General features: G+C 40.3%; 1 long non-coding RNA gene across 1 annotated transcript; it reads left to right on the top strand.

Moving 5' to 3' along the window:
- The first annotated feature begins 1,240 nt into the window (after positions 1-1,240).
- Positions 1,241-9,614, top strand: LOC144336416 (uncharacterized). The gene is made up of 4 exons (XR_013408195.1): positions 1,241-1,444; positions 4,845-5,216; positions 7,151-7,240; positions 9,445-9,614. It is a non-coding gene; the product is annotated as an uncharacterized LOC144336416 (long non-coding RNA).
- Positions 9,615-10,985: the final 1,371 nt, after the last annotated feature.

The raw sequence follows: 10,985 nt of genomic DNA, 5'->3' as shown, positions 1-10,985 counted from the left end.
CTTTGGGGAATGGCTAATTATTTTAACCCGGGGGCTCTCATGAGCTTATTGACAAGTAGTCAGACACTCTGGCCTTCCCTAGGCATTTCCAGTTGCCCTTTCTAGTTTATCTTACCTCTGCTCGGGAGTGGTAGCAACTAGAGGTGTCTCAATCATTCTGAATAATTAATGATTGACTTTTCCCACCCATTACAGTGCCTATCCCACACAGATGACAGTCACATGTGACAATTCTAGAGTGGAAGAGAAAGAAATGAAATGTGGTGAACAGTTGCACCTATCTAATATGCTAGGTTTTTTGTGCTTGTAAGGGTGTGTCTAAATGGAAACATTATTTGCCACATGTGTCTTGGTGGGCAAAAGGTACAAAACAATTGCTCCAGCATAAAGATAGAGGTATTTCTCTCTCCATAGACTTACTGGGAAAGAAAGTTCCCCTCCATTTTTTTTGTCTGGGTTTAAATCTACTTTTTGGTGGCTGGTCAAAATTGCTTTCCTTTCAGCCACTTGAATGCTGGTTCAATTAGGCCCTTTCTCCTCAGGGCACCTAACTCTTGTAAAAAATCACCTAAGCTGCCCTTGATGTTTAACGATGCCATCCACTTTTAATGACTTCTTGCTGTTTTTTTTTTTTTTTTTTCCTCCTGAAATTCTCTGACTTTCTTTACATAGTTGCCTCTTTGCTTTCGTTCACGGTGGCTTTTTATTTTGATTCCTCCTCTGAGCATCAACTTCTGGTCCACTGTCTCAAATAAATTCTAGTATATCTACCAACTAATTACATTTCAATCCCTACAATGTTAGGTACCTTGGGCTTTTTCAAATTACTTTTGATTTGGGGAAAGAATTGTAAAAAATGTTTCCACTGCAATTATTTAATGATTCAACCTTCATAGAAACTTAAACTTCAGAGGAGCAAATAGCCTCAACAGAGGACTAATTAAGCTTCATGTTACCCTGGCAAAGTGGGGAGAATAAGTACGCAGTGAGGCTGCAATCATTTTCTCTGAAGTTCGATTAAAAGCCAAGTTTTAAAATGTTAGACCAGTGCTAATCTGCATGAGTGCTTCGGGTTTCATTTGAGAAAGAATTGTGGTTGCAAACATTAACACTAAAATATGTGAATCTATTTCCATAATCAGGGTCCTATGGGATGGAGCCTAGATTTAATATGGCTTTGGCGCTTACATGTTTTCCAGTACATTGATTAATACTGTCCTCTCATGTGGAACCCAATCAGGGGCAACCTGCCAGAGGACTATTTTCTATAAATTTAAGCTGAACTAATATCTGTGGAAATCTTAAGACTAAAGAAGAGTTGATGAATATACTACAATTAAAGTTGCCTTGTGAATTGAAGAATGAAGCAAAGGATAATGAACATATTGAAATGATTCCACATGTTTTATGCATGACACATTTGTAATTAAAACAGATCCTGAAGGTAAGTTTGTATATACTAACATAATCATTGCAAAAAAGCAGAGTGTGTTATTAAATATCTCCAGGGCATATTTCCCAAATGCAGAATGTGAAAATTTGGTGCATTTCACTTCCTCAACAGTTGCTTATTAGAAACTAAAGATTGGGTGCCCTGGCAAAACATACTTGTTAGGAAATTTGTCTATATGAATCAAATATATGCATATTATATAATCATCTATTGGTTCATTCCCAATATACAACTTTCTAAACAATGTTTTAGAATAACTTTAATTTCAATAACTCAATTAAATATTAGCATTTGTCAGCCAGGTGTGGTGGCTCATGCCTGTAATCCCAGCACTTTGGGAGGTGGAGGCTGGCGGATCACCTGAGGTCAGGAGTTTTGAGACCAGCCTGGCCAACATGGTGAAACCTGGTCTCTATTATGTGAAAAAAAAAAAAAAGAAATTAACATTTGCCAAAATCGCTCAGTCTTACCAGAATCCTTCGAAATCTTTAACAACTCAGTGGTTATTATCCGTAGCAGCTCAATGCTGCATGACTATTATAGCCTGAGCCACCTCAGGATTTAATAATGATAACAAATGCTAATAATGATTTACATTTGTGAAATATATCAATCCCTTTGCAGTTTTTAAAATATTGTTACAACTTGTTTGATCATTTGATCTTTAAAATGTAGGAATAAATATTCTCTTACAAATGAGGGATATGGAGGCAAACTACATGTTCCATAGACTCTCATTTTCAGATTATAAGTAAGAATTAGTTCCAATAATCTTTTGAATGAGTTATTAAAGTTGACTAAAATTTGGTTTCATAAATGAAAATTAGCAGGTAACTAGGGATTCTAATTCAGTATCTTTTGGCTAAAGCATCTGGCTATCATGTAGTTTTGACAAGTTTGCAAAACTCTTATTGCCCTTGTTCACATTTAGACAAATGCAATTCCTACAATATCAAAGAGAAATTCTTATCCTTAAATCATTCCGGTTTTTTGAGTATGGTATTATTTTTAGTTGCTGCTCTTTTGCTTTGTAGTTTTAAGTTAGTGTTGGGAGTTGTTTGGTTACAGTGTAGAGCGTTGCATATTTGCAACAACTGTATTCTTGGCCCTACTTTTCATCGAAAGTAGATTTTTAGCTGTGTGTGGCAACTTCTAAACCACTAAGTTGTGTGTATGCACAGGTATAAACCAGAATGTTTCTGTATTGAGTGAAGCAGATTCTTACCACAGCGAGAATGGGTGGGATGAGAAGGTCTTGGGGTCTTTGACTTTCCTTAAGTGGACTGTGTTAAAAAGTGAGAACTACTTGTCTTCAGGAGTCCTGAGTTGGAGAATTACAAGTACCTGCTTGCTTGGCATGTGGTTACAGAGGCTCTACATAGACACCTCCAATTTTCATAAAGACCATGTTGATGTCATGTGTTTGTAAGAAGGAGGGGTAGGCCTGCTTGCATTGAATCCAGGCTTTTGCTACACGACTATGAAGAAATAGAATCACATGGGCCAGAGCCACCGTTAAACTTTATATATACAATGTGTAAAAGTATTATTCTATTTTTTTCCCTGAAGCCATGATTTCTTACATATGCCTAACTAAAACTCTAAAATTAGAGGGAAACGGACAGATTTGCCAGTCTAACTTTCTTATTTTTTGAAGGGAAAAAATGAGCTACAGAGAAATGCAGTGATTCAAGATCACAGAGGCTGAGATAGAATCAGTGATCAGAGTTCAAGTGTCCTTTTATTTTCAATTTTTAAATTTATTTTTTGCATATGAAATATAGTCACGATTCAAAATTACAATAAGGCTTATAAATTTCCCTTCCATCCCATTCATCAGCCAAGCAGTCTTCTCTCTTTGTAAGGAAACAATGCTATGAGTTTTGTAAACATGCTTCCAGAACTACTTTATGTATATGCCAACAAACATGTAAGCAGACAGTCCCCCCTCTCTTTTCATAAAAATGGTAGCATACTCTTCACATGGTTTTATACTTTGTGTTTTTTTAACTTAACATTTGAAATTATTTTATATTGTTACAAAAAAAGCATCCTCATTAATTTTAATGGCTGTAGGATCTTTCTTTCCCCTCCCTCCCTCCCTTCCTCCCTTCCTCCCTTCCTCCCTTCCTTCCTTCCTTCCTTCCTTCCTTCCTTCCTTCCTTCCTTCCTTCCTTCCTTCCTTCCTCCCTCCCTTCCTCCCTTCCTCCCTTCCTCCCTTCCTCCCTTCCTCCCTTCTTTCCTTCCTCTTTCTTTTCTTTTTTCTTTTCTTTTCTTTTTTTCTTTTTGACTTTTGGTGCCTAGGCTGGAGTGCAATGGCACGATCTTGGCTCACTTTAGCCTCCTCCACCTGGGTTCAAGCGATTCTCCTGCCTCAGCCTCCCGAGTAGCTGGGATTACAGGTACCTGCCGCCATGCCCAGCTAATTCTTTGTATTTTTTTAGTAGAGACGGGGTTTTGCCATGTTGGCCAAGCTGGTCTCGAACTCCTGCCCGGCTTGGCCTCCCAAAGTGCTGGGACTACAGGCATGAGCTCCAGCACCCTGCCGGCATAGGATATTTCATTGAGTGGATATATCATAATTTATTTAGCCAGTCACCTGTTGACAGGCTTATAGGTTGTTTCTAGTCTTTTGCTATAACAAGTAACGCTGCAGTGCATATCTTGTACATGTGTTGTTTTGTACTTGTTTGAATATATCTATGTAATTTCTAGAAAAGGAATTTTCTGTGTTTATGAGTAGATTATCTGATATATATTGCAAAACTGTACTTCAGAAAGGTTGAATCAACTTATGTTCTTGCCATAAGCAATTATACTGCTTATTTTCCCATATTCTTACCAACAGAGTGTTATTAAATGTTACCTATCAACATTTTTCAGAAATTGAAAAATGATGACTGAGTGTTGTTTTAAGTTGCACTTTTTTTTTGAGACTGAGTTTTGCTCTTGTTGCCCAGGCTGGAGTGCAGTGGCACAGTATCAGCTCACTGCAACCTCTGCCTCCTGGGTTCAAGCAATTCTCCTGCTTCAGCCTCCCAAGTAGCTGGGACTATAGGCCCCGCCACCACGCCTGGCTAATTTTGTAGGGGTTTCACTATGTTGGCCAGGCTGGTCTGGAACTCCTGATCTCAGGTGATCCACTTGCCTTGGCCTCCCAAAGTGCTGGGATTACAGGTGTGAGCCATCACGCCTGGCCTTAAATTGCACTTCTCTTATGTTGAGAAATTTTGAACATCATTTCACATGCTCCAGAGCCATTTCGTCTTTCCTTTTCTGTGAACTGTATGTCAATATGTTTGGCCATTTTTCTACTAGTTTGTTGGTCTTTTCTTTATCAGTGTTTGGGAAATTCTTCATGAATGAACTTAACATTTTTTTTTTTTTCCAGCTATTCCCACTAAGTGCTCGGCACTGGGCTAGGACATGCTGCTCACTATTGCGAGTGATTGTAGCAACTCAGTTTTGAATATTTACATATGTTGAGGTGAAGAATCTTCCTTGACTACATCTGAGGAGTTATGGAATCATCAGAAGGAAGTCTTTCTAACAACACACTACAGTAAGATGCGTTTCTGATCCAAGCTGCCGTGGATCCATGTCAGGAGAAGCCTTCAGTTGTGTTTTAATAAATGGAAACCCAGAAGTGCTAAGAAATCTGCAGCAACCTGGAAAAATCAACTCCTTTCCCCCTGGAAACTGCTAGTTTCTTAAACACCCACATTTGCATTTAGTTTTGGGAATTTATATTGTTTCGGTAAAAGTGAGCATATTTGGTTTCGGCTTTGTTCTGTGTTATATCCTTACCATCTAACTCAAAGAGGGACCTTCCGCTTATTAACACTAGGCAGTCTTCATTTATTAGGCATGTGAGGTAGGCATTCCTCTCCCCACGGGACTAGGCTTAAAGAGGTTAAATAAAATAAAAATTGAGGCTGGGCGCGGTGGCTCAAGCCTGTAATCCCAGCACTTTGGGAGGCCGAGACGGGTAGATCACGAGGTCAGGAGATCGAGACCATCCTGGCTAACACGGTGAAACCCCGTCTCTACTAAAAAATACAAAAAACTAGCCCGGCGTGGTGGCGGGCGCCTGTTAGTCCCAGCTACATGGGAGGCTGAGGCAGGAGAATGGCGTGAACCCGGGAGGCCGAGCTTGCAGTGAGCTGAGATCTGGCCACTGCACTCCAGCCCGGGCGACAGAGACTCCGTCTCAAAATAAATAAATAAAATAAAATAAAAATTGAAAAGGCATCCTTTTGTAGTGTATAGATCTGAGTGGTTTAGGCTTTGCAAAAATACTTCCTTATTTGAAAATAATCTAGAGAGTCCTAATATTAGCTGTTTACCTCTTCAAGTCCTCTGCGGTCATGGATTTCCACAGTAAACTGACAGAATGAGAGCAGCAGGGAGAGTTTCTGATGAGACCACAGAAACGGAAAATAATAAAAGCATATACGAGGAAGAAATTAAATTTGGTATTACAGTGTTATCTGTAATATACAACATTGAGACAAAAGATCAATTTTCATTATTGTCCAAGAGGTATTGATAAAAAATTATTCAAACTATTATCTACAAATACCACAGCATATGAGTGAAGAAGAAGGGGAAAATGCCTAGGAGTAAATAAATTTGGCACTGAATAAATAACTCAAAAACTTTATTTATTTATTTACATTTTTTAAAGACAGGTCTTGCCCTGTCATCCAGGCTGGAGTGCAGTGGCACAGTCGTGGCTTCCTGCAACCTCGACCTCCTAGCCTCAACCAGTCCTCCCACCTCAGCCTCTTGAGTAGCTGGGACTATTGGCACATGCCACCATGCCTGGGTAATTTTTGTACTTTTTGTAGAGACTGGGTTTTGCCATGTTTCCCAGGATGGACTAATTCTAAAATCTGATGACTTATGTTCCTGAAGTAGTATATCTGGCTCTAGTTAATAGGGCATATTAACTGTAGTTAATACTGTATAGGTGACCAGGCGCGGTGGCTCACGCCTGTAATCCCAGCACTTTGGGAGGCCGAGGCGGGCAGATTATGAGATCAGGAGATCGAGACAATCCTGGCCAACAGGGTGAAACCCTGTCTCTACTAAAAATACAAAAATTAGCTGAGTGTGGAGGCGCGCGCCTGTAATCCCAGCTACTCAGGAGGCTGAGGCAGGAGAATCACTTGAACCCAGGAGGCAGAAGTTGCAGTGAGCTGAGATCATGCCACTGCACTCCAGCCTGGCCACAGTGGGAGACTCTGGCTCAAAACAACAACAAAATAGTCTATATAGGCAAAAGCACAGAACCTATCTAAATAACATCAGTTAACCAATTATGATTATGTTGTTAGAGAGGGAAGGAAAGAGTTGCTCTTACTGACAAATGGCTGAAGATCCCTGAGGGACTGCATCAATGGCAGCAATGTATCAATGCACAAATGGTATCTATGCATCAAGGCATCAATAGTATCCATGCACCAATGGCATCAATGCATCAGTGCAGCTGTGGCATCACTGCATCTATGCATCAAAGGTGCAACCACCCCATCAGTAAAACAGCCACAGCATGAGAGGAAGTTTTAAGTTAATTTATGTAAAGTAAATTTTATTCACATAGAAGTCTACAAAGCATTTTAAATCTTTGGATAATATGGCTATAGGAAACCTATTGCAGGACCTCAAAGAATGTACCTTGTTTCTTACTTCTAGGCTTTGGAACGTACAGTTTCCCTGCCATAAATCTTCACCATCTCTGCCATTCTCCTTCTGTTGTGTCAACCCTTGCTCCTCATTTTACAGGTAATTGCCCCTTCAATTTTACAAGATTGTTAATTTTACAAGATTAATTGTCCCTTCCTTCTGGAAGCTTCCATGACCTCTCAAGAATGGGTTAAGGGCTTCCTTAAGCACTACCAGAACAGCTCAGACTTCCCCATCATGACACTCACTGCTCTGCATTGTATTCTAACTGTCTGCTTGCTTGTCTCTGCCTTACTGGACTATAAATTCCCAGGGCTAGACTCCATTTCTCTTTTGTGTATTATTTTTTCTCCAGGTACAAACTAGGCTTCAAGAAATATTTGTTGAATAAAAAAAGTGCGAATACACTTATTTAAGTTATAGTTACTCTAAATACTCTGATACAATTTTGGTGAAAAAAGAAACCATGGCTTAAGTTATAGATATAATAGTTTTTTAAAAGTTTATATCAATATATTTTTAATGAGGATGTTATGCACTCTAATCTCCTGCAATGAATTATTTGCTAATGTATTAGCAGGTACATTGTAAAAAATCAAACTAATATCAATACTGTTTGTAAAATTTATAGGTATGATTTACTAATGTATTGATAGTCTATTGTAGTCAGTGGTTTCTAGAGTATACTTTTTTGCTGTGCTGGCTATTTACAGTGTATTATGTTTTTGTAATAAAATATCAAAATATTATCTTCCAGAATTGATGATGAAAATTGAGATATATTTTGGTATTTGTGGTATTAATAGTATAATACCCAATAGTATAGAAAAATCCTATAATCTTATAGAGAATCAGTCTGGATCTTGTTGGGTTATTGAACTTTTAATGAAATCTGCCAAATGGTGAGCATCTGTTAGGTGGCAGAGCCCTCGTTGTTGGGTGAGTCAAGCTGGTCAGGCAAGGTCACTGTACTGTTCGATACAGTTTTCCTGTTCTAATATGGTTCCTTAGAGAGGTTACTGAGTAACTGTGCTGATGAATAAAAGAGACAAGAGAAAGGATAATATTTTGAGAGAGTAAAGTACAATATGTAACATAACATATAAAGCAAGTGAAATATGTACATTTTTTATAGTTATCAGAATGTGATTTTTAGCTAGCCAAGAATCGAATTGTCATTTTTTTCTTTTAAAGTGGTATTTTGGGACCACTTAATTATTTTATTTTATTTTATTATTTTTTTTGGAGACAGAGTCTTGCTCTGTTGTCCAGGCTGGAGTACAGTGGCACAATCTCGGCTCAGTGCAGCCTCCACCTCCTGGGTTCAAGCGATTCTCCTGCCTCAGCCTCTGGAGTAGCTGGGACTACAGGTGCGTGCCACCACGCCTGGCTATTTTTTTGTATTTTTTTTTAAAATATGGGGTTTCACTATGTTGGCCAGGATTGTTTCGATTTCCTGACCTCGTGATCTGCCTACCTCAGACTCCCAAAGTGTGGGGATTACAGGCATGAGCCACCACACCCGGCCTTGAGACCACTTTAAAAGTGGTCTTTACTTTACTTCCTTTAAATTAGTTTATTGTATTTTCGGTAGAATTTTCCTCTCCTTCCCCATTCAGAGCCTGAATCATGATCGTGTTTTGTCTTCCAGTGAGACGGTTACAGGATCAAGGTCAAATGAATGTCAGAAAGAAATAAGACTTCAATAAATGGAATTTGTAGAATCTCATAGCAAGGGGTGATCAGATAGGGTTTAAAAAATATGAGTATATGATGCTGAGGCAGAGAAGGGTGGGTGGGTGAGGAGAAGGGTGAACCGACATGAAAAAGCAAAATGTATACAAACTTCTCTTTTCTCCTCCTCCTCCTCCTCCTTCCCCTTCCCCTTCTCCTTCCTTCCTTCCTTCCTCCCTCCCTCCCTCCCTCCCTCCCTCCCTCCTTCCTTCCTTCCTTCCTTCCTTCCTTCCTTCCTTCCTTCCTTCCTTCCTTCCTCCTCCTCCTCTTCTTCTTCTTCATTAGATTTAATCCTCACATCTCTTTTATTGATCACTGTTTATTGCACCTCAGATAGAAAAAGGGAAGACTTTGATAAAACAGATCTATGCAAAGTGTTTTATCAAAAGTATGCCTTTGTCTAAGCCTGAGAGCAGAGTCTGAGACAAGAACTTGTGGGCAGGTAAGGGAAAGAGAGGGAGCTGATTCAAGGTTCCTCATCAGGATGTAGAATGCGTCTCAGCATTGTCCACCTGAGTGTCACAGGAGGGTGGTATTTATCTTGTGGCCCCCATCCTCTATTGCTCCAGTGTTGCCTCATGGATCGTAATTCGTCCAGGCTTCCAGATTGCACATATATGAACGCCATGGTGTCAGAGAAGCACCGGGGCAGAAAATGAGAGATAACTGGTACATCAGAGGGGAGGAGCTGTCAACAGCACCTGTGCCAAGGGCATGTTACCTGTGCCAAGGTAATGTAACCTGTACAACCGCACAAGGTCTGGGTTTGGTTTAATGCACTCATGTTGTTGGCTTGATATTCTTAATAATTTTTGGAACAAGTGGCTTTGCATTTTTATTTTTCACTGGTCCTTCCAAATTATTTGGCTGTCTGGCTGTCAGATGATATTGCATGAAGTTGGTTATTACACAGTAGTTGGAGTAAAATAGTTGTTCCACGAGAATGTGGTAAGGCACAGTGGGTGTTTGATATACTGATATAACGTTCATAACATCCCTATGAGTTAGGTGCTGTTACCCCCATTTTAAAGATGAAGAAATGGGTCTGGGCATAGTGGCTCACGCCTGTAATCCCAGCACTTTGGGAGGCTGAGGTGGGTGGATTACTTGAGGCCAGCAGTTTGAGACCAGGCTGAGCAACATGATGAAACCCCGTCTCTACAAAAAATAGAAAAATTAGCCACGTGTGGTGGTGCACGCCTGTAATCCTAGCTACTCAAGAGGCTGAGGCAGGAGAATCACTTGAACCCGAGAGATGGAGGTTGCAGTGAGTGGAGACTGTGCTGCTACACTCCAGCTGGGTGACAGAGCGAGACTCCGTCTCAAGAAAAAAAAAAAAGATGAAGAAATAAGGCTGGGTACAGTGGCTCACACCTATAATCCCAGCATTTTGGGAGGGCGAGGTAGGTGGATCACTTGAGGACAGGAGTTCAAGACCAGCCTGGCCAACATGATGAAACCCGTCTCTACTAAAAATACAAAAATCAGCTGGATGTAGTGGGCATCTGTAGTCCCAGCTACTGTGGAAGCTGAGGCATGAGAATTGCTTGAGCCCAGGAAGTGGAGGTTGTGGTGAGTGGAGATCATGCCACTACACTCCAGCCTGGGCTACAGAGTGGAGGAAGAATATCTTGAGGCCAGGAGGTTGAGACCAGCCTGGGCAACATAGTGAAACTTCACTTGTACACAAATTTAAAAAAATTTGCTGGGCATGGTGGTGTACACCTATAGACCCAGCTACTCTGGAGGCTGAGGTGAGAGGATCATTTTAAGCCCAGGAGTTCAAGGCTGCAGTGAGCTATGATGGTACCACTGCACTCCAGCCTGGGTGACAGAGCGAGACTCTGTGGCTAAAAAATCAAAAATGAAAAAAGATTAAGAAACAGATTCAGGTAAGGTAATTAATGTGATGGTTAATTTACAAGGCTGGTGGTAAATGATGAAGCTAGGATTCAAACTAGGGTCTGTGAATGGAAACTCGTGATTCTTTCTGTCACACATGCTTGAGAGTGAGGATGAGCCCTTTTTTTTTCTGCCTTGTATCTTCTGTACAGACTAAAGTTTAGAGGTATGTTCCCCATCAGCCGTAAGTGATGCTCTCGCCACATTC

The sequence above is a fragment of the Macaca mulatta genome, chromosome 18 (genome assembly GCF_049350105.2).
Source record: "Macaca mulatta isolate MMU2019108-1 chromosome 18, T2T-MMU8v2.0, whole genome shotgun sequence".
Taxonomy (NCBI): domain Eukaryota; kingdom Metazoa; phylum Chordata; class Mammalia; order Primates; family Cercopithecidae; genus Macaca; species Macaca mulatta.
This window is presented reverse-complemented; position numbering and strand designations above follow the sequence as displayed.